At 49.0% G+C, this 22,743-nt stretch overlaps 1 pseudogene; it reads left to right on the top strand.

The window, feature by feature from the left end:
* The first annotated feature begins 19,879 nt into the window (after window positions 1-19,879).
* On the top strand, window positions 19,880-22,537 carry LOC147722738 (uncharacterized; annotated as a pseudogene).
* The last annotated feature ends 206 nt before the right edge of the window (window positions 22,538-22,743 follow it).

Below are 22,743 nucleotides of genomic sequence, written 5' to 3'. Positions count from 1 at the left end.
TGGGGATTGTAAGGGGATTAACTTTAATTGACCCACGGCCAGTGTTCTGGCTGCCACAGGCTCCCAGAAGTTGACCAACTCAACAAACATTCAGGTACTTTCTCTCTGCTTCTTTTATAAGCTAGAAACTGTTCTCGTGATCAATTAGAAGTAGGGCCCCTGGGGTTTGACCCATCAGGGTAGATGCTTACCTGTGCCCCCTACTGATCCGATGTTGAGGAATCTGTGAAAAATGTGGGTTCTTTTGCAGTACTCCCAACTTTTTGCCTGGTTTTTGATGTAACGTTGAATGTAGAGTACTGGGTCCCTGCTGTCCAGGTTCCCAGTACCAGTGTTCTTTCTCAAAAACATGTCCATAATTGATACTTCTGTCCCTGAGTTAAGTCCCTAGTAAGTGGTCCCAGGGCCTGGAGGCTGAAGAGTGTGAAGTAAAAAATGACTAAGTTGACATGGCACACTGCCTGTGTGCCATGCCAGCTAGCGCTGCCTAAGAGAGAGGTTAGTCACCCCTCTAGGAGGCCTCACCAGCTCTAAGGCAAGGTACACTATATCCCAGGTGTGGGCTTATCTGCATGAGCAGATATGCTCCTACAGTATTAACGAATATTCCCCAATATTGCAAGTGTCAGCAAAGCCATAGAGAGTACATGGACTGGAAACTAGGCAACTCAGGTTCCACAGCATCATGATGGCTTCGCTGAAAACAGGAGTGGTTGATATTGAACAGCTCCTTGGAAGAAATCCACACTGATGCCAGTGTAAGATTTATTAAGATATATACTTAGAGGGCACCTCAGAGGTGCCCCCTGAAAACCTACCGACCCTGGTGTGGTCACTGACTAGCTTTAGGCAGCCTGCCACACACAGACATGTTTCTGGAAGCCGCTGCCCTCTGGGACCAGAAACAATGAACATCCTGGGTAGAGGTATCAAACCTTCTCCGGCAGGATGAGCCAGTGCTTGAAGGAGAAGCTTTGAAGGCCTGACACCTTTGTAATGTGACCCTCAGACTCTGCTGCTAGTAGCAGATGTCAGCCCCCTGTTTCACCCCCCACTTTGGGCGGGAAAACCAGCGGGAAAACTTAGAAAGGCTAGGAGATGTGCCCACCTTTGCCAACTCCAACCCTCTGGTGCAGGAGGTAAAGTGAAGCACACTTTTCAGTCTCCTCCACCTTGAAGATGAGGAGACCTCTCCAATTAGGGCTAGGTCTATGCCCTCTCCCACGGGAGGGTGGACCAATAGTACAAGGGAAGGTGGTGCCCATTGGCCCTAACTAATACTTCCCTAAAAAGCCCCTAAATCAAGTATTTAGGTGGCTGTCTCAGACCTGGAAAGCAGATCTACAAGGACCTATGAAGAACTAAGATGACCCTGGAGAGATGACTGAAGATGATAGTTGCCTTGGCCCCAGCCGTACCGGCCTGTTTCTAGCTTTGACCAACCTGAGACTTGTCTTGCAGCCAGAGACCTCTGAAACACCTGGGAGGACTGCTGCCTTCAACAAATACTCGAATCTCCCATAGACAGCTGACCTGGCCAGAAGAATCCAACAGCAAATACTCTGGATCCAAGTGGATCTATGAGTCATGCCCACTCTTTCCTGACCCAATGGCCCACGTCTGAGTGGCCCAACTGCCCCGTGAAGCCTCCCAAGTGACCAGGATTCAGAATCCAGCATTGACCAACCTCTCCTGACCCTCACAATGGCACCTGCAGAGTGAATCTGAAGGGTTCCCCCACCGCGACCTGCCTGGTTAGAAGATTTCCGATGTCTAAAGGCACCCCTGCACCTGCGCCCCTGGGATTTGGTGAGCTCGACTAGCAGTGTCCCTGTGACCCTAAACACCTCAACTTACCTGTGCTGTCACTGGTGTCTTGCCCTGACCTTCCAGTTCGAAGCCTGCAGCCTGTTACCAAAAAGAAGAAACTCCACAGGATTGCATTTGGTACCCAACTCTGTGTTTGCACCCTCCACGTATGTTTGGTGCGGCCCTTTGTCCCATCTGTGCTGATCCTAACACCCAAAACTTGGCACCTGCAACCGTTCTACTTGTCTAAAATCAGCGTGGCTCCAAGGACCCCCAGTCTCAGTTGAAACGCATACGGCCGAACTCCGATTTTGACCTTGTCACCTGGCTGTCCCTATTTAGTTGGTGTTGCATTGTTGGTACTTATCTGACCCATGCCCAATGCTGAGCTTTGGTATTGAAGGCTGGAACTGTAAGTTGCGTACTTACCTGATTAACTGCAAAAATGTTTTACCCGTAGGATAACATTGAACTGTTCTGCAAATATTTCGTTTATTTTTCAAAGTGCAAAGTAGTTTTAATAAAAATGTACTCACCTTATTGAGAAGATCTCGGTCTTAAAAGAAAGTACAAACAAATTAAAATTTTCTTAAATTGGTATGGATCTTCTTCTTGCGTCGTGTTTCAATTTTTGATCACTGTTGTGCAATAAATATCTTCCCCCCCTTGTGTTAGGCCTAAGACTGCTAGCCCACACTAACGCTAATAGAGCACTTTGGGTTATACATTGAGCCCTGTACACTTTTGGGGAAACTCTGGACTTTGTGCATGGCATTACCACCTATTGGCAATATCATATACAGAGCCAGCTGTTATACTTTGTTCCAGCGGCCAACAATCATTCCCACTGTTATTTCAACTAACAACCCTTACCAGCTCCATTTGTTATCTCCCAAAATCACAGTGTTATCAGCCAAATTTAATGACTGGGTGTACTTTACTAGGCAATTCCTTGTGATCTGCCTCCAGGAAACATGGGAAGAGTCAAAATTATTTTTTCTGGAGGGGTATAAAACCTTTTTTACTGCAGCTTTGGCCACAGAGGTGGGGAGGGCCTAAGAAGGGGTGATATATTTTGCGTCACTGGATTTGTGTGTGAGAATCAAGGACATTAGTTGGTATTCACTGTTGTCACACAGGTTGAAAATATCTGCCCAGGGCTCTATATCCTTTGCACTAATCTTTTTTTTTAATGCTACAGCCAGGTGCAGAGGACCCATCCATTTTTAATATCCTGGGCTCTGCTATTGATACCCTGGCAAGCAGGTAGTATGAGTTGGATAAGGTATTCCTAGTGGGTAATTTTATTTGCCATCTTTGCGTGAGCCCCCTTGACCCAACTGATAGTAGGCGTAAGTGTTTGCTGGCAGAGGGACTACAAATAGTGTACACTAGGGAAGGCTCAGAATTAAACACCCCCAATCTGGTCTTTTCCTCAGAAAAACTCACAAGATCCATCAATCCCTGCATCTTACTCACCTTTAGGGGCAGGATGTATCTATTCATATTTGATTTTATCTTTGTGTCAGCCGCCTTGTTTATTTTTATTGCCAATTTCAGTATTGTGCATAGTCTCCGAGGGGATGGAGTCCTCCAGGCTCTTTGGGTCACTGTGGTGGCAACAATCAATCTACACAGGACATCCTACACTTCATGATGTTCTATATTTACTTCAATGGTCCAAGGAAAACTTTTATTAAGTCTCTATTTGAAGTCCCTAAACATCAGGCAAGTCTGACCGGCTTTGATGTTTCTTTAGCTATTACCAGATGACCACATTCTTTTGGAATTGTTGTGCTTTTCAAGTGCTGCAATGAGAGTGAGGGATTCCATGCTTGATCAACTATGCAGCTGCCTCACGCTCTATCTACCTTTGTAATCAGAGATTGTGTGCTACAAGATTTTAACTGAAGCAGTTATTTATTTCTGAAATGTGTATTTTATTTGCTGTGCATGTTGTATTTAGGAAATGTTTAACAGTGGGTTGTAAGTGATTTTATGAATATAGTATAACCGGATAAAGATTATTTTATTTGATTGTTTGATGCTGATATATGATGGGCTGTTTTACATCTAAAAAGCACACTAAACCATTACACATTCATTTTTTAATGTCATTAATACGCATTGAATACATAATAGCTATCATGATAGTTTTTTCTCTAAATCAGTGTTGACTTAGCCCATTTTGCCAGGTTCACCCCTGAACTTTTTGCCTAAAGCTCCGACATGGTGGTAGTGGTGTGTGGCCTTTGGGCACTTTAGCACTGTGGCCCAGTGTAAAGTGCGTGCGTGCTCTGAGTGTGTGTGTTGCGATTGGCCTTCCCTCCCAAAGGAATGCATGGGGTATATGTGTGTTCATGGTAATTCCTGGTATGAGATGAGTGCAGGGGTGAGTTTAGTATGTATGAACTTGTGACAATAAATGCTGCACAATTGTGTGCACAGATTTAGGGTAACTGGTGGATAAACGCCACTTTTAGAAGGTGGCATTTCTGTGTGCTATATGTCTGCCTGCCTGATGTGAATTGCATGTCTGGCTTGTGAGTGACAGGGGCTGAGAGGTGTGGGTCGCTCCAGGAGACATGGTGAGTAAGCCCAGTGGTAAATAAAGAGATCCGCATCTAGATGGGAGGGAGGAGTTGCACCGGGGACCTAAATAGGGCTGTGCCTTCCCTCCACAATCCTGGCTCCACGCCCTGTGGTGCGTCTGATCACTGAACCCCCACCTAACAATAGGGGAGAGGAGCCTGGTCAACAGAGTGCTTCAAAACCAGTTGCATCTGGTTTCCCAAGCCCTGTGCTATGACACAAAGGAAAACGTCCTATAAAAAAAGGGGCTGTGACCCCCTGAAAATGTTGTGCTGTACCTGACTAGAGGGGGGCCTGCTGCTGCTGCTGGGCTCCAGGAGGAACTGCCACTAGGGACTGCCTCCTTGCTGGAGGGCCCTGTGAGCTGGCCTGCCTGGGTCCAGCCCTTTGCCCCCCCTTCATCCTAAAGGGCTTACTCTGCACCTGAACAGCGCTATATCTTTCTTTTATTATTTCTGAGTGCTGTTTATTTTTCTTTAAAGGAGCGCTAGTGGCCTGCAGCACTAATCTGCACTGTGTGGGATTCACCCACACTTCTCCTGTATTTTGCAGGAGCCCACCACGCGTTTCAGGAGCCTTTTGTGCTAATTTTCTTAACAAGCGGGTGCCCACCCTGCAGTTGTGCCCTTTTTAAGTTCCCCACCCCACGTTCTGCCGCACTTTGAATTGAATGATTGGCGGATGCCCACCCCACATCGCTGCTTTTGCGGAAAGGAATTCACCGCCGGGCCCGAGCGACCCGGAAGCCAGGCAAGAGCTGCCTGACCCTGGGCAGGGCCTGGAAGTAGTCAGGAAGCACCCGAGTGGAAGCCGTGTCTGCGGAAGAGCGGAGCTCCCCTGAGTGAGGGAGTGCCCCAGGGCCAGCCGCATTAGGTGATTACAGTGAAGGGGGCCCGAGGTGCATTTCCGGCGCCTGTCCACGCCGCACTTGAAGGAGACACACCACCAGAATGCCTGAAGATCCCCGGTGAGTGTGGCAGAGCGGAGGAGACGGAGTTAGCGCATTTAATGCCCAGTTGAAGGGGGGGATCCGCGTGGTTGGTGGTTGTGCTTGTTCGCCCCATTAGTGTTTGGCGCTTACAGGTGCCGCAAGGGGGCACCAGTATTTTATGAGTCCCGATGAGGGACCCAAGTGGCACTAGTAGTGCCAGTATCTGTTTATTTCCCCCAGCTGTACGGCTAAGGCGGACAGCAACAATGTCTTGGGCAGTTTTGGTTAATTTCTGGGTCCCAGAGCCGGACTCCAACGTGCACCTTGTGGGTGCTGGCTTCTCTCCCAGCTGCCCCGTCTGACAGTGGGCAGCTGCAATGTTTTGCGCCATTGTTCTAGGAGTCCCCATGGGGCTCTTTTAGCATGTGTAGTGCCAGAGCTTGTTTGGTGGTTTTTTTCCAGCTGCCCTGCGAGAGTGCAGGCAGCTGCAACCTTGGGGGACAGTTTCATTTAGAGTCTCAGAGAGGGTTTCAGGGGGCACCTCGGTGCCCGTGCTCATTTTCACAGCTGCCCAGCAATTAGTGGGCAGCTGCCACGTTTAGGCTGTTCATCTGCGCACTTTTCTTTGCTGCTTTTGCAGCCAGCCCTGACATTGTTGGACATAGGGTGTTGGAGCCCCTGAGAGAGGCCAGTTGGCCAAGGGCCAGTTTCAGTGTGTGTGCCCCCAATTGGGGCACACTGTGTTTATGCTAATTATTACCTAAGGTGAATTATGTGGTCTATGCTAATGTGTTCACGCCTGACATGATTTAGGCATCCTATATTTTATGTTACAGGAGCTAGTTCTCAGTTCACTATTTTGTCAGTAGTTACTGGTTGTGCTCTACATTTACTGGTTGTACTCTACATTTACTATTTGTGCGACATTTACAATTGGTGATTTGTGATGGTTGTGACAGTGGCCCCATTAGCCCTGTCTTGTGTAAATAGTCCCCTGTAAATACTGCCTAGTGCTAGTTGGCACAGTGTACATTGTGTGATTATGACCTAATGTCAATACAAAGGCTAATTTTGATATAGCCTTGTGTGGTTACTTTGTGGTGTGCCTTGTATGTTGCTGCTGTGTGGGTGTTGCTCAAACGCTTCACACATTGCCTCCGGGATAAGCCTGACTGCTTGTGCTAAGCTACCAAGGGGTTGAGCAGGGGTTATCTTTGGTGTGTAACTTCCTTGCCCTGACTAGAGTTTTGGTCTCTGCCTGGCTTTGGCACAAGCCTTAGCCAAACAGAGATCCCATTTCAGAAGAAGCATTTGTTTCAGGAGCCAGACTGGAGTGGGCTGTTGGACAGACTTTAGGTTTAAGCTAATTGAAACTCCGTTCCAGGTTTTGCATCGAGAGTGCGTTAGTGCAAGCAGAAGCCAAGCAGAAGGAGGCGGCAGCGGCGAGAAAGGATCTACACCGTGGGGAGACCGTGGGGGAGCCCTGCCCAGACCCTCAAGACCCTCAACCCTCAACCCTCAAGCCGCACAGCTACAGGCACGACCCGCGTCCCGGGACTCTGGACCCACACGGAGAGTGCACCACGTCACGAACCGGCCAGCTCCAAGTCGCCATAGGGGGGAAAAGAAAGGAGCGGAGCGGCTGGTGCGCCAAAGGATCATGGAGGTCTGCAGGAACAGCGGGCAGCGGGCAGGCGGGCAGGCAGGCAAGTAAGTGAGTAAGTGAGTAACCGAGACCAGCGGCCCTGCAGTCCAGCTGCGTTACAGCATCTCTGTGAAACCCGTTTACCGTTCACTGTTTATCGCTCACCGCTTCTCATCCTCTCTCTGCTCCTACCTGCTCCCACCTTGCTCTGACGCCCGAGAGGTAATCCAGTGCCACATAGCGACTCAGTGACACCGTGATACCTGCGAAAACCAGTTTTTCCCCTAACAAGCTTCTACCTTGCCCTGACGTTTGAGAGGCAATTGGTAAGCCGCTCGGAGAAAGAGACATTTCCTGCCATAACTCTCGGGGCCAAAACTTTTGCTCTCCTACCTCCTACCTGAAACACGCTGTTTTGGGGCAGAACAACAGACCTGCAGGACTGCGACGACCAGGGATCATAGCGGCGAGTGACCGGCCGCACCTGGGTCCTCTTCCCGCCTCACCTCTATATTTAGCCATGCCCACTTCCGCGAATCACTAATCAGACTGGACTGGGCCTGTCACTCTGCCCTAAACATCACTGCGAGTTGAGTTTGAACATCCTTAATGCTGCTGTAGATTTAAGTTACCTACATCTTCACTGTAATTGTTGCTAATATACGCTCAGCTTGTTTATTGCCACTCATAGAGATAAATAGGAGAGGTCTAGTTGCGGTTCTAATTCGCTATGTCTAAAGCAAAGACCCCCCTAGTACATAATACTATGGAAAATTACATGGTTCAGGTGGTCACGAAAATTAATAATGACAGAAGATCCTCCTTGGGTCTGAGTACATCCCCATCTGCTACCCTGTCTGTGGAGGGAGACACCCTTATTAATACACTTGAACCAGACATTAGCCTCGATCCTGTGTTAAATACTCAGTCAGTTAGTGATCCATTAACCCAATTAATCGATGCTATAGCCGAGACAGACTTGGAGATTATTCCTGCAGAGGAAATAGTACAAATAGAGGATGAGCCCCTGGTACCTGTACCTGCGCCAAGAGCGTCTAGAGGGGGGGAAAAGGGTTATGCAAGGCGGGGCGGGTTGCGCTCAAGTAAAAAGAAACCAAATACCCCGCCCACTAAGATTGATTCAGTAGATAGCCGGGGGGAAAAATGGGGGGAAAAATGGGGGGAAATCACATTTAGATGATGACCTCCTAAAGAGAATAGCAAACCTGTTGGACACCAAGCTAAAAGTCATGACCCAACCATTGCTTGCCAAGATTGATCAACTATCCGAGGAGGTCCATAGGCTAGGGGGACTACTAAAAAAGACCCTAGACGAAGTGGGAGACATCCCTACCCAAGTACTATCCAGGCTAGAGCACAAAAAAGCTCCCATAAACCATCTGACAGGGGGTGGGGAGAGTGTAGCTCCTCTTGCATACCATTGGTGAGTCAAGGAACGTTTTATTTTTTCCCTTGAGTCCCGGTGTTGGCTACTTGGCTGTGTGCGGCCCTCGTGTCCCTGGCTCTGGGTTAGACTCCTGACCCCCCCGCAGAATTGCATATGGTCACGATTCAAGAACCCTCTGTGTCTCTCAGTGGTCACATTTTTCAACGTTATGTGTCGATTGCTCTACGCCTTATTTTTTTTCATACATATCTGTTCTTAACAGGCGCTGTTGTGGCTTGTGGTTTGTCGGTGTCAGGCACTTCTCTCTGCCGGTTCCAGTCTGGAGAGAGATGGTTTGTGGTTCTTTTTCGCTGTCAACTACCCCCAGGTTCATGATCCCTCTCGACAGTTCAAGTCTGTGAGCTGGGTGTGGTCTGGACTGTGCGGGTCCTGATTTGGGTTCAAGTCCCACCCTACTCCCTTTTGTGTGGGCAGGTTTGCGATCCCTCTCCCAGTTCGAGTCTGGGGAGCTGGGTGTTCCCTGGGGTTATCCAGGGTCGGAGTTTCTCCACTAGGGGTCTTGTTGACACATGCGTAATACATTGTGAACACTGCACTCTGCTTGCAAGCACATGTAAACGTCCTATCTCTCTTCATTCTTTGCCACACCTCCTACACTGGTGTCCTTCTCTTTTCTTCATGCTGTAAATACTGAATGTGTGCCCCTCTCCTGCCTGCCTCACCTTCAACATCACGTCAGCTCTCAGCTGTTCTCTTTCCTACACGTCTCTTTAATGAGGGCTCCCCCTTCACTGTACGTTCCTCACAACCTCTTTTTACATGGTTTGGCTGTAATATTGTACATCTCCGTCCCGCTTCTACAGCCATCCAGCCAACGCCCTCTGACTTCCTGCCCATCGCGCCAGCAAAAAGAGGAAATACTCTGTGCTATCTGTGGTTCATACAGTTCATCCCCGGCCCACTTCCTCCCCTGGCGCAGCAGCGCTGCCTTCTCTCAACAGCCCCCCCGAGCCCCCGCCCTTCCATAACATCTAACTATACACACTTTATCACGCTTTTCTTTTCCTCCTCTTCCTTGCTCCACCTCCATCCTTTCTCTCACTGCCACTTCAAGACTCCTCTCTCTCCCTATCCACAGCCACCTCCTTCCTACACTCCACCCTGTTCTTTCCCTCCCTCATCCTACTATTTATCACTCCACGGCCCCCTGCCCCTGCCTGTGATAACAGTACTGCTGACATTATTTTTTACACTGTCTCTCGCTCTCCTGCCATTGCATCTCTAGCTTGGTGACCTTCATAAACTCTGTTCTATCCAGTCCTTCTTTGCCACCTCCGGCAGTTCTGACATCTCTGTTCTTCAATTGCTGAAATTTCATATCCACGCCGTGGATCTCTTCAGGTCGTTGATCTCTTTTTCAATTATTGACATTCCATTTCTTAGTGATTGATCTGTTCTTCCACTAGTGAGATTTAATATCTAGATCGTTCTTTTTTTTCATGCTTCCACTAGTGAAATTTAATAGCTACATCGTTCTTCTTTCATGTTAAGGATGCATCCTCTGTATGTCTTCAGTATTTATTGTTCTGTCATTGTGTTGGTGACTATGTAGTATTGATTATTGACCCTATGTTGATTATTGACCCTCTCCATTTCATGTTTTGTTCATTTGCCCTGCTCTATGTCACATGTGCTGTTGCATCCATGTGCTTTGTGTAAGTAGCAGCTGTGCTTTGTGATTTCGCCACGAACTCCCTCCACAGTGACCCAGTGTTTCCACACTCCTCTGACTCACCTGCTCCCTGCTGTGTCCCTCCCTCGCTTCGGGGTATTCCACGCCTCATAGGTACCCAATTCCCCGCACGCCTCCTTGGTACCCATTTCCTCGCCCCCCGCCCATGCGTTCCCTGCTGTACCTTTTTTTTCTCATTAGGCAGCACTCCCATTTTGTGCCAATCACTTGCTTAGCAAATTGATTGCCAAAAGGGGGGAAAGGTTATTCATCCTCCCCTGCCTCCCTGTGATTACCTAAAGGGGGAAAGGTCATTCATCCTCCCCTGCCTCCCTGTATCCCTCGCCTATACGTGGCATGCCTTACACCTTCTTTTCGTAATGACCAGCAGCCCCCCACTTATTCAACATTGTACTATTCAGTTCTTTCACGGCAGACCTGACATCCAGAATTCCGCAACACATGAATTCACTCTCCTTACCGACGACTACCGCACCATACTAGCAGGCACCTGGACACTTTTAGGAGTTAACTTTACGCCAGGCACCCAGCTTAACATCTCTGCCCGATCTCTTGATAGCCTCCCAGACTTGTCTCTTACCCCACCATCTCCAGACACTACGGCCCCTCAGCTGCTGTATACAGAACACGCCTCTGACTCTTCCACCCTGTCTGTCCCCCACTCTCTTCCCCTGGAATACCTAGAGTACCCAAATTACCCTGCTGCCTCACCCATTCTCATCACTGACGACGAGCCTTCAGCTGACTCCATACAGTCAGGTGCTGCATCAGAAATAGTGTACATCCCATCGCCAGAAGAGACCGGTCCAGACTCACCCCCGCCATCCGCCTCCAACTCCTACTCCTATCACCCACAGTTCCAACAGGATACATCACCCCATTTAAGAGCACTACTGTCCGATTAGTCATAAATTTCTGTGGGCCCTGCGTTCTGCCACACCTGCAGAGCCCATCTCACTGCTCCAACTTCACAGAAGAGGAATGAGTGACCATATCACTGACAATATCACAATATTCCTGATCAACAATAACGTTGTAGGCATTTCTGGCGGCCACCCCTCTTGCTTCGTCCACGTTACACCTCTCAGTAGCACTGTTCTTCTCTCAATATTCCACGCACTCAATATTGACTACGCCTACCCTCGCCAAGTCACTCTATCTCTCTCACCAGCATTTTCGCGCCCCGCCGAGCCTGTAGTAAAGGCTCTCCCACACAAACAGTTCCACGCACCACCTACCCTATAGTAAAGGACCATAGCAGCTCTCACTACACCCCTGCACCGCCTACCTATCAATCTCAGGAAACAAGCCCCATGCAGGCTCTTCAGGCCATATACGATAAACGAATATTTGGCACGTCAGTGCATAAAACTCCTGAGTGGATCTACATACGGATCCGCCTATTATCCCCAGGCCTAGAACTCCCCACTGTATTCACGTCCTCCTGGCCACGGAACCCACTGCAAAGTCAAATTCGCCTCGCTTTTGCCCGTTACAATCTTGAATTCCCTGATTTCTCCCCAGAGGGAAAATACAGGGGACCTGACGAATTAGATTTAAGGTACATACACTATCACATTGTCTGTAATGAAGTAGGAGAGGAACTTATCAGAGATCTGCATCCTCACTGCTGTAGCCCAGGACCAACTTCACACTCCACATACCCCAACCCTCACAACAACTAGGTGAAACACACCAAGGCAGGGTTGGCCAGTCCCTCTATGCAAACAGCTGACTGTATCCCACACAGGTTTTACAGCTACCATATATATCCACTTAGTAACCTCATGAATAGGATACTGAATTCCACTGTGTACAAAACACCTTAAGGCTATCATATTTATTTTATTTTGCGTCTTGCAAATTGGGAAGGACCAACAATCCTGTCAAGTTTCTTCCCCAGACACCCACTCCAGTCCCAGATAGCAGACGCTTGCTTTGGCGGCCAACTCCAGTTCCCTGGCTGCACCCCCCCACACAAAATAGTGAGCTGCAAAAGGAAGTTTATGACCGGGTCCTAGTAGGTGTGGCAGAGGAACTCGTGCCTGATCTCTAGAGAACCGCACCCAACACCCCGCATTAAGAGCCTCTGCCTTGCGGGCCCACAAATATCTCATCATGGCAACACCACTCCAACATGTCGTGAAAACGTTCAGTGCCCAAGAAAAACGCATACTCAAACACTGTAGGGAGCTTCACAAATTAACAAAGTACATGGATTATCCGTGGCCCTCTGAAGGGTCCTTTGACGTAAATACTCTCGAACACGCCACCACGTTACTAAACACCAAATATTCCGGAACAAAATTACAAAAAAGGAAAGAATCCTTAGCTCTTTGGCGTATCTTTAAGGAGAGCCCGCAAGAGCACCCTGCCACCCTGCCCACTGCACCTTCTGCGCCTCCACCATATCAGGCCAATGGCATGTACCCTGCAATAGCATCTGCTGAGAACAAAGAACTAGACCTACAGAGCATAACCAATGACTTACCAACTGTCGGATACGGTCAACTCCCAAATGACCTCTTCCCCAGACCCGAATACCCTCAACCCAGGAGTGAAGGTAGTAAGGCCTCATCGCCGCCACCCGGCACCAGCAGTGGCCCACTGCTACCCGTCACATTGCCCACCACCACACTCGTCACAGTGCCAACCACCGCTCCCGTCACAATGCCAGCCCCAATCGGTCCCCTATATGAAACTCCTGTCACCGGTGGCAGCCCAACACTGCACGCCACAGTGCCCGGATTGCCAGGACAAATAAATGCGCAGTTTTCACTACAAATGAATCCCACCTCCATAGCAGTCCCACCTGGTGAGGAAGACGAGGAAAATGCGGACAATGTGTCCATCGCCTCATCAAATAATTCACACGCGTCATCACACCACTCCTTTCGCCATGCACTCCCGCACTACCACGATCTCAACAGCCTCCGCGAGGCCAATGCTCCACAACCCCAGGAACAAGGGCCCACCTCACAAGACCGCATGCCATTCTGTGGCACAAGCACAGGCGAACCACTACGAACATTTTCCTCAGTTCACCAACAGAATAAGGATAGAGAGCTACAAAGCCCGCAGTCTTTGGTCCGATATGACGCATGGAGATCAGCCACAGAACTCAATAAAAGTTTAGAGGGCAGTCCCAAGGGGATGCCAGAGCAGACCTATCCCCCAGCGAACATGAAGAAATAACTCAGCTACTCTGACGTGCTTCTTGTAAGCTAGAAGAAATAAGCGACAGATTCTCTGACTCCCTCAGGATTACCCGCCCAACCACACCACATACCCAGCATACAAAAAACACCTCACAGCAACCCTCTGAACACTTAGACGTTTTTGAGTATACTGAAGAGAATGGGGACCTAGGCCAGAGTCAACAGCATAAAACCCACTTCCCATCCACACCGTTGCAAAGAACGGGTCTCTCCCGGGACATAGGAAACTATGGAAGACTACCTGAAGTATAGTACCAGGGGTCCCCCTCCTAGAGCCACCAGAATACCGCGCCTGACCATACACGCACGCCTACAGGGCCGATGCAGGTCCATTCCACACTCCCTGACATACCACCACGGCATCCTGCGCCTGCACCAGATCCATTCACCCCACCGTCCGCCACAGACATGGTACATTCCACCAGCCACCCACACGCCACACAGGTGACAAAATCAACAAACCCATTCCTCGATAATCAAGGATTACCAAACACAGGGGACCCAGGGAGGAAAAAGAAGAAAAGGGCAACAGAGGTAGAAAGGCTTGCTGTACTAGGAACGCACGGACGACCAGAGGACATCATATACGATGCCCCTGGCACGGAAGCTCACATTAATTACAAGGTCACTGGCACCGCCTCCATGCGAAACACTCGAACTAGACCAGGCAATGGCATGTTCTTTAGCAGGCCATGTGCCCTGCGAGACAATGACCTAACTCCCAACCAAATAGTGGAAATAGGAGAGAATTCAGATTTCGCTGTCATCCCCTTCACAGACAATCTGGCCGGATGGACGGAATCCTTGGCCCCGCAAATGATCCCCTGGCCAAGGGAAGGGTCTTTCGAACCACAGCATATGGCCACAGCAGTAGAATGTATCCTGGAGGGTGTAGGGGATGAAGACTGGGATTACGACTATATGCGAGCTAGTCTCGAGATTTGGCAGAAATATGCTATAAGATATGACACCACAAGACCGAAGTATCCAGGTGTAGGGATTAGCCGCCAGATGCCGCTAATATACAAAACAGCAAAGGCCCCCGCCATATATAACTGCTGGTCTTATGCAGAGAAGGAAGCCATTAAAAAGAACCTTCCGCCCCTCACGGAGGGTGCTAGCAAATGGAGAGTGGCCTTAGAGAAGAATACCACAGCCACCAAACCAGGGGTTGGAGACATGAAAAGTTTGCTTATCTCTATCATGGGAGGGGAAGCAGAAGAAATTTTCACAAGTGTCAGTAGAGGATTAATAACAATGAATGAGACCAAATACAATGGAGAACCATTTGATAAAATAAGGGTGGCAGTCTGGACCAAATTACGATTAAAATATCCTGACGTACCAGACATTGGGTCTCTCATGTCTCTGACCATGCAAGCAAATGAGGACCCTATTGACTTCATTTCTAGAATGAAAGAAAAATGGCATCAGGAGTTAGGTGACTCCTGGAATACAACTGGAGGGAACAGCAGGCTCTTTTACCACATGGTCAAGAGAGGACTGCCAGACGACGTGCAGGAGAAATTAGATGGGGTAGTAGCCATGGAAGCAAAACCATAACCTGAAATACAGGACCACATCATACATTTCTGCAAAAAGAAAATAGAACAGTAAAGAAGTAGACAATTAGCCATTGAAAATGCAGCTGCAAAACTAGTACAGCAGAAGCTTCATAGGAAGAAGGATACAGTGGACTATCTCATGTTGGCGGCACCAGTCAGCCAAATGACAGCTGTCACCACCTTTCCACAGGCCGCTCAAAATGCGCTCACCACTAATACCCAGCCCACTCCGCAGCAAGTGCAGCAGTCCACCGTACAATATGCGCAGGCCCAGACGCCACAAACACAGCCAGCCATACAGTATGTGCAAACCCCACCACAACAGACAGTGTAGTATGTGCAAGCCCAACAGCAACCCACAGTGCAGTACATCCAACAGCAGCCCCCGGTGCAGTATTTATCACCTCAACCAGCCTACAGTAATAACCAGCACCAGTATTACAACAATAGAAATCCCGGGATGCAGGGAAGGGGCAATGGACAGCAAAGGGCCCAACAACAGTCAGGCCAATGTACCTGCTTCTATTGTCACAAGGTGGGCCACCTGCAAAGAGAGTGTTGCTCTAGGCTTCGGGACCAAGGCCAACAAGTTATGGGTCCCGCCCAGCAAATACCCATGCAGTTCCAACCACAACAACAAATGTATGCACAGGCACCCCAGATGGTGTATGCTTATGCCCAACAAGCACCACAGCAGAACATGCAACAACCCCAGCTCCAGACACCCGTACTGACCCAAGCTCCACAGCCGTCCACAATAATACAAGTCTCCATGCAACAGCAGCCACAGACATCCTCATACCAAGTGATGCCCCAAGCCCAAACTGCCCCACCCCAAGGTGGTGTGGTAGTCACCTCCAATAATCCATTAGCACAAGGCACCGTCCAGCAATACCAGGCTGGAGGGTACTCGCGCTAGGACTGCCCACAGACAACTCTTGTGGGCCCAGTTTTATCATGCATCATGAGCAGTGAAGATGACGCCACCGTCCTGGTCACGATAAATAACAAAACTTACAGCTTCTTCATTGACACAGGCGCCACGTACTCCTGCATTACAGGCAGGCATCTGCCCATTTCTGACCAAGTAGCGGACACACAGGGATTCTCTGGGGCAATCGCAAGGGTCCCATTCACCAAGCCAGTACCCCTGCAAATAGGAGACCGGGTGCTGGAGCAACAACTGCTTTATTCACCACATTCTCCAGTCAACCTTTTAGGGAGAGATCTCATGGCAAAACTGAACATGACCATTCACTTCCATGAGAACGGAACAATGGTTTGCTCTATACCAGGCACACCCCTAGCAAGAATGATGGCACTCACTGTTGACTCTTCCTTGAAAGATCAGATGAGAGCTCGCCCGGTGGATGAACAAGCATTCTCTACCGCGGTACATATCATTGTAGCCAACACACCTGAGCTCCACCAGCGCACTGTCCAGCTCCCGAAGGAATTTCTCTTTCGCCCAAAGTCCCAGCACTTTCAGTTATGGGACAAGAGCATGATCCTAGGCATACACGCTCTACACATTACACCTACATACGGGGCATTCATAGCAGGAGACGACAATATGCGTTCCTGGGCCTGTGTAATTTTCATCAAGCCCGGACACCAAGTGAGGGACATCTCAGATGAACAGCTCTTTGGTGATCCTGATAACTATCCAATAACAGAGATCGTCTACGAGTATGAGGTACCTCTATCAGTGACAGTAGAAAAGAGAACGCCCACTGCCCCACCAAAATATGACTCAGTACGTGAATCAGACTTGGCTTAAGTCCGGCCACACCTGTGGACCACTAGTCCCAATGATGTGGGCCTTATCCGTTCTACCACTCCTTTCAAAATAACACTGAAACAAGGCGCGATTCTACCCAGAATCAAACAGTACCCACTTTCTAAGGAAGCAGAGGAAGGCATTGCCCCAACAATACAAGCCCTGCTAGATCAGGGAGTCATATACCCCTGTGTATCTCCAGTTAACACCTGTCTTTTTCCTGTGCGTAAGGGCAAGACCAATCAGTGGCGCCTAGTTCATGATTTACGCCCAATCAATAACATAGTGGTACCAGAGTTTCCCATCGTCCCAGACCCTTCGGTCATCCTCACCAATGTTCCCCCGAATGCCCAATACTTTTCGGTGATTGACCTGAAAAATGCGTTTTTCAGCGTCCCCCTTCACCCAGACAGTCAATACCTATTGGCTTTCTCATTCGGCTGGGGTGCAAATGACCTACCGGCGTCTCCCACAAGGGTACTGTGAGTCACTGAGCGTGTTCAACAGAGTCGTCAAAGAGGACTTATCGAACTTCCAATGTCACAGCACCTTACTGCAGTATGTCGATGACATTTTGCTCTGCTGCACAACAGAATGCCAGTGCAGAACTGATACCGTCTCTCTGCTCACCACACTAGCTCACAGAGGCTATAAAGTGGACAAAAACAAACTTCAGTACTGTCAAAAAGAGGTACAATATCTAGGCCAGCTAATTTCAGCATCAGGTAGACGGGTCACGCCAGACAGAGTTGAAGCCATCAAAGGGACACCAGAGCCCCAAACGGTCAAAGACATGCAAAAGTTCCTATGATTAGTGAACTATGTCCGCCAGTGGGTCTTTGACTTCTCCAAAATAACTGCCCCTTTGTTGAAAGCAGTTACAGCAGCCAAAGACAGACGCAACAAAATTGACTGGGCACCCGAAATGACTGACTCCTTCCAGCAGCTAAAACATGAAATAACGAACGCACCAGTGTTAGGCACTCCTGACTACACCAAGGAGTTTTTCTTATTCACTCACTGCAATGGTCAAGTCATGACGGCTGTGCTTACTCAGAAATACCCCATGGGTCACAAACCAATCGCGTATTACAGCGGCATGCTAGACTCTGTCATGAGCGGTCATTACCCCTGTGAACAGGCTCTTGCGGCCGCTGCCTTCGCGGTAGACAAAAGCACTCCCATTGTCATGGGATCCCCTCTGACACTGTATACTGAGCACGCTGTCTTTGCCATAATTCAGAAAGCCAAGACAACATTGACAACACAAAGAGTGTCGGGTTATGAAGTCATACTGTCACTACCCTCCCTGAAGATTGTCAAATGTCACACAGTCAACCCAGCCACATTCTTTGCCCATCCTATTGCAGCCTCAGACGATGACACCCATGACTGTGCCACATACTCCACAGACGAGTCAGGAGCAGCAAAAGAGGACCCCCTGCCAGACAGCACTGTATACTTTGTTGATGGGTCCATACACAGGAGCCGCCGTGGTTAGGGGTCAGCAGCATGAGTCCTCCGACTCCCTAGACATTGTACAACAAATTACCTTGCCCTCACACTACTCAGCCCAAGCCGCTGAACTAGTGGCACTAATTGCCGCTTTAAATAGCGGGGCTGGTGACCGCATCACCGTATACTCTGCATATGTCACAACAACAACACACTTGAGCATCTTGCGCTGGAAGCGGCGCGGATTTCTCAAGTCAGATGGAACACCAGTATGTCACAAACAGTTATTAGAGGAATTAATAGAAGCTCTGACACTTCCAACAGAAGTAGCCGTTGTCAAATGTGCAGCTCATACAAATGGCCAAGACTTTGTGTCCAGAGGTAATGCTCTGGCAGATTGGGCAGCAAAAACAGCTGCCAGGAACTCCCCACCCATTCCTGCCACAGATCCTCACCATGCACCTATCCTACTCGCCCAAGCAGCAGCTCCAGCGCAGCAGGCAGACACGCAGGAACACAGTGTAGCACCAATGCAACACACAGACATGACTCCAGAAAAAGACGATGACAAAACTCCTTGCCCTATTGACAACACGCTACAATATGACCTCATGGCCCAACTGCACCTCAGAGAAATACAAGAAAGCGCACCGCAACAAGAGAAAGAGCTATGGAAGAAGAGGGGAGTACAGCAGGACACTGCTGATTTCATTTACAGACAAACCATGACTGGAAAACCTGTCATGCCACAAGCCTTACTGCAGGTGGCACTGGATCAACTTCACCTTCCCGCACATGTCTCCCGAGATAACATGTCCACCACATTACAAGCAGACTGGTTCATTCCCAATGCCTATGAACTAATACAGCTCTTTGTTAATAAGTGCCTCATCTGCCAACAGTATTCCCCAAACCCAACTCTCAAAACTGTTGCCTCAACCATTCCCAAACCTTCTGGCCCATTCAAAGAACTCCACCTCGACTATGTCGACATGATTGATCGGTGCCAAAATTACCGATATCTCATTGTGGTAGTATGCCCCTTCTCACGGTGGATCGAAGCTGGACCATGCGTCCACTGCGATGCCAAAGCAGCAGCCACATTCCTGCTCCGTGACGTCATCTCCCGCTTTGGAATTCCTTCCGCCATCAGGACTGACAACGGAAGCCATTTTTCAAACGGCATCTTCTCTTCTCTCACCACAATGCTAGGCATCAGACATAAGCTGACATCCGCGTACCACCCCCAAAGCAATGGCATTTGTGAGCGCCTCAACGGCCTGCTCAAAAACAAAATAAGCAAAATTAGCGCCACCATTGGCAAAAAGTGGCTCTACTGTCTCCCACTGGCCCTCTTCTCATAAAGAAATTCCCCGAGTTTGGATCACCACCTCACTCCCCACCAGCTTGTCACCGGACGATCCATAAATGTAGCAGTCCCTCCCAGCAGCCCCAAAACTGATAGTGAGTCATCCTCTGAGATTGTTAAGGCTGAGCTTTATGACTTCCTGTGCACACTAACCCGTGCTGCGCAGTTCCTCTCTGTCCAGGTATCCAAGAGGAAGGAGAAGGGCCCCATCGATCCGGAGCTGCCTCCTATCCGCCCCGGAACTCTGGTCTTCATCCAAAGGCACGTCAGGCGCTGGAAAGATCCTAAATTTGACGGACCCTTTGAGGTGATTGACTCTTCTCCAACTGCCATCCGGATAGCCGAAAGGAAAGCATGGATCCACCGGAGAGACGTCCGCTACGATCCTGCACCTCCGCAGCAACAGGCAATGGACTAAAAGGAGAAAGCAATATGCCCATGGTCCCCCCAAATGAGGACGATGACTTCCCATCCACCGTTCCATCCATCATAGAAGAAGAAGAAGAAGACACCCACTGGCCGCTCCACAAATATAGCGCCCGTGAAGCAAAGTTATGTATACTCACTGTTCTTATGTTTTGCATTATTGTTGGAGTGGCACTAGCAACATTCAACTGGTATATCTTTTTCTTTGCTGTTCAAAGTTATAGTGATAGAAGCAGCCAAGATGCCTCACTGTCCACTGTTCCATCCACTGTACCAGCGGTCACACTCAAACAGCAGGAAGCACCACACAGCACACTAGGTCCTGAACTCCCAGAAAACAGCACTGCTAGCAACCCGTCCAGTAGTGCGCACCTTGCACTCTCACCCTTTACCCCTGAGAAAAGAAATAGGTCATGGAATACATCTACCAGCATCACAGAACAAATGTTCCACCGATACCCTTCCCGCCACTATAGAAAACGCAGATTCGCTATTGCCCCGTACAGAACAAAACCTCTTGTCCCCCGCAAGTATCAGAAGGCAGGGCATAAAACATTCCAACATCTCGTGCAAATACAAGAAGGCCTAGGGCCCATGCTCAGCCTACCCCAAGTAGAAAGGGACCATTCAGTCCACTCCTCTCTAGTGGACAACTCCTGGCACAGGGACATGACAGCAGTAGGGAAAACAGTAACAAATGAGTATTGCTACGTATGCTCCTACATTCCCCATGCAGTAGGTGCTGATAGACTGATTTTTCCCAAGGAAGTTTCACCGCACATAGCCATGTGCCTTCTGCACTTGTATCTCTGCCGGATACTAGGGCAGATTCGGGTCCTTTCAGCCCAAAGGGAAGTGGTACTTATAAACACCACCAAATTGGATTACATTTACACGGTGCACAAGGTTGTCACCGACCCAGCGTAACTTAGGGAGGAATTCAGGGAAATGCAAAGGTTAGGGGTACAGGACATAGAGTGGCACAAACGTCGTATTAAGTCACGTGGGTACATAACGAACCACAAACCCCGGGCAGGGTGTGAAGTAGCATATAAACACCCCCCAGGCCCACACCCCTGCCAATGTAAGAATAGGACAATGCTACGCCTCCTAGCGCAGGTCTACCTTAACTACAAGTGGCAGAGCCCCGGAGGGTTTTGGTGTAAGGCGGCAGCCCTGGGACCCCCTTGGGGGGACTGGAATGTAGGGGATAAGTGTGATCAAATATGGGCTGAGGAGAGTGGGAGGTATACCTGGAGTGGGAAAGGAATGCCAGAACATAAAAAAGGATTCAAACTAAAAAAAACTTCTCTATGTTTCATAGGTAATGGCTCTGTCGCTGTTGGGCGTAACACAGACTGTAATTCCACGATTTTCAGCTTCGATATGCTGTTCGGCACCACTACTTTAATAGATTATTACTGGGCTTGCGGAGAGCACCTCTAGCCCCAACTACCTCCTCAGTGGCTCGGACTGTGTACTTTGGTGACCTTGCATGAGATTCATCTGGTTGTACCAGCATCAAATGCTTCCCACATACTGTCACATCCAATGACAGGTGACCTGACATTCCTCCACCGACACCGGCGAGCAGCAGAGTACTTTGCAGGAGAAGCCCGTGGTAAGGTCCCAGAAGAATTCCGCCTCTTCAACGAGGCCCAGCTTTTCTTCGGAGGGGCATTCCCAATGTTTCAAACTCAGGCTAATGCCCGTTGGCTGGAAGTAACTCGCTATGAAGTCATGAAAGCAATCAACAGCACCAGGGATGGCCTAAATGCAATTCGGGAAGAACTGCGCCCATTACGACTAATGGTTCTGGAACATCGCTACTTCCTCGACATGCTAACGGCCAAAGATGGTGCTCTGTGTCATCAAATATTAAAATCCTGCTGCACTTTCATCCCTGGAAACAACGAGGACAACGGATCCATATCAAGGGCCATTGAGGGGTTGACTAACTTGGGAAAAGAAATGATTGAGGAAGGAGGTGCCCCTGCGGACATTATCCCAACGAACTGGTTCGATTTTGACTGGATGCCCTCCTGGCTAAGTGCGATACTAAAGTGGCTGATACCTATAGTCGGGATTATGGTCTTTCTGTGTTGCGCCTTTCAGCTGGGGAGTCACTGTATCAAGAGATTAAGTACAAAAGCTGTAGGGATGAATTATGCTAGGACAGGGATTTACCAGATACCAAAATATGAAGACATAGATCGGGCTCCTGGGGATGGGAATGGAGAACAAGTACAAATGATCGAGCTAGTGCAACGTAGCACACATCCAGCACCACCTGCCACACACTCAGGGGTACCACCAGCCCCACCTCTTCCTCCAGGTAGAAACACACTAAGTAACAACACTGCAGCTACTCAATATGAATGCCTGCTCAACAAATCAGGTCAACAGTATATTCAGCTACTAAGGTCAGACGAAGACGTTGCACGTCCAACCAGTTTTAAGTGCTATGTCAATGACATGCCATGGATTCCACCCCTGGCAGAAAATTCAACAAAATTCTCACTTAAGAGTATGTTCATAAATGAACAAGAGGGGACAGATGATGGAGGGTTCCGTTCTACCATCTAAAATCCCAAGAGAGGAGAGTTCTAATGGCCTTGGTAAAATGAAGGTCTGATGTAGGCCCTGATTGATAGAAATCTGAAAACATGCTAAAATGACTAGCTGTCATCATTAGTAAGTAAAGGCCCCAGGGCCCCACTATACATAGGCTTACAAACACACGTTTCTGTGCATTGAAATAAACAAGGTGAAATTAGGCCTTCAAGAGATTA

Source organism: Lissotriton vulgaris, chromosome 4_1, assembly GCF_964263255.1.
Source record: "Lissotriton vulgaris chromosome 4_1, aLisVul1.2, whole genome shotgun sequence".
In the NCBI taxonomy this organism is placed as follows: domain Eukaryota; kingdom Metazoa; phylum Chordata; class Amphibia; order Caudata; family Salamandridae; genus Lissotriton; species Lissotriton vulgaris.
The sequence above is the reverse complement of the archived record's forward strand: the minus strand, read 5'-3'. Positions and strand labels throughout refer to the sequence as shown.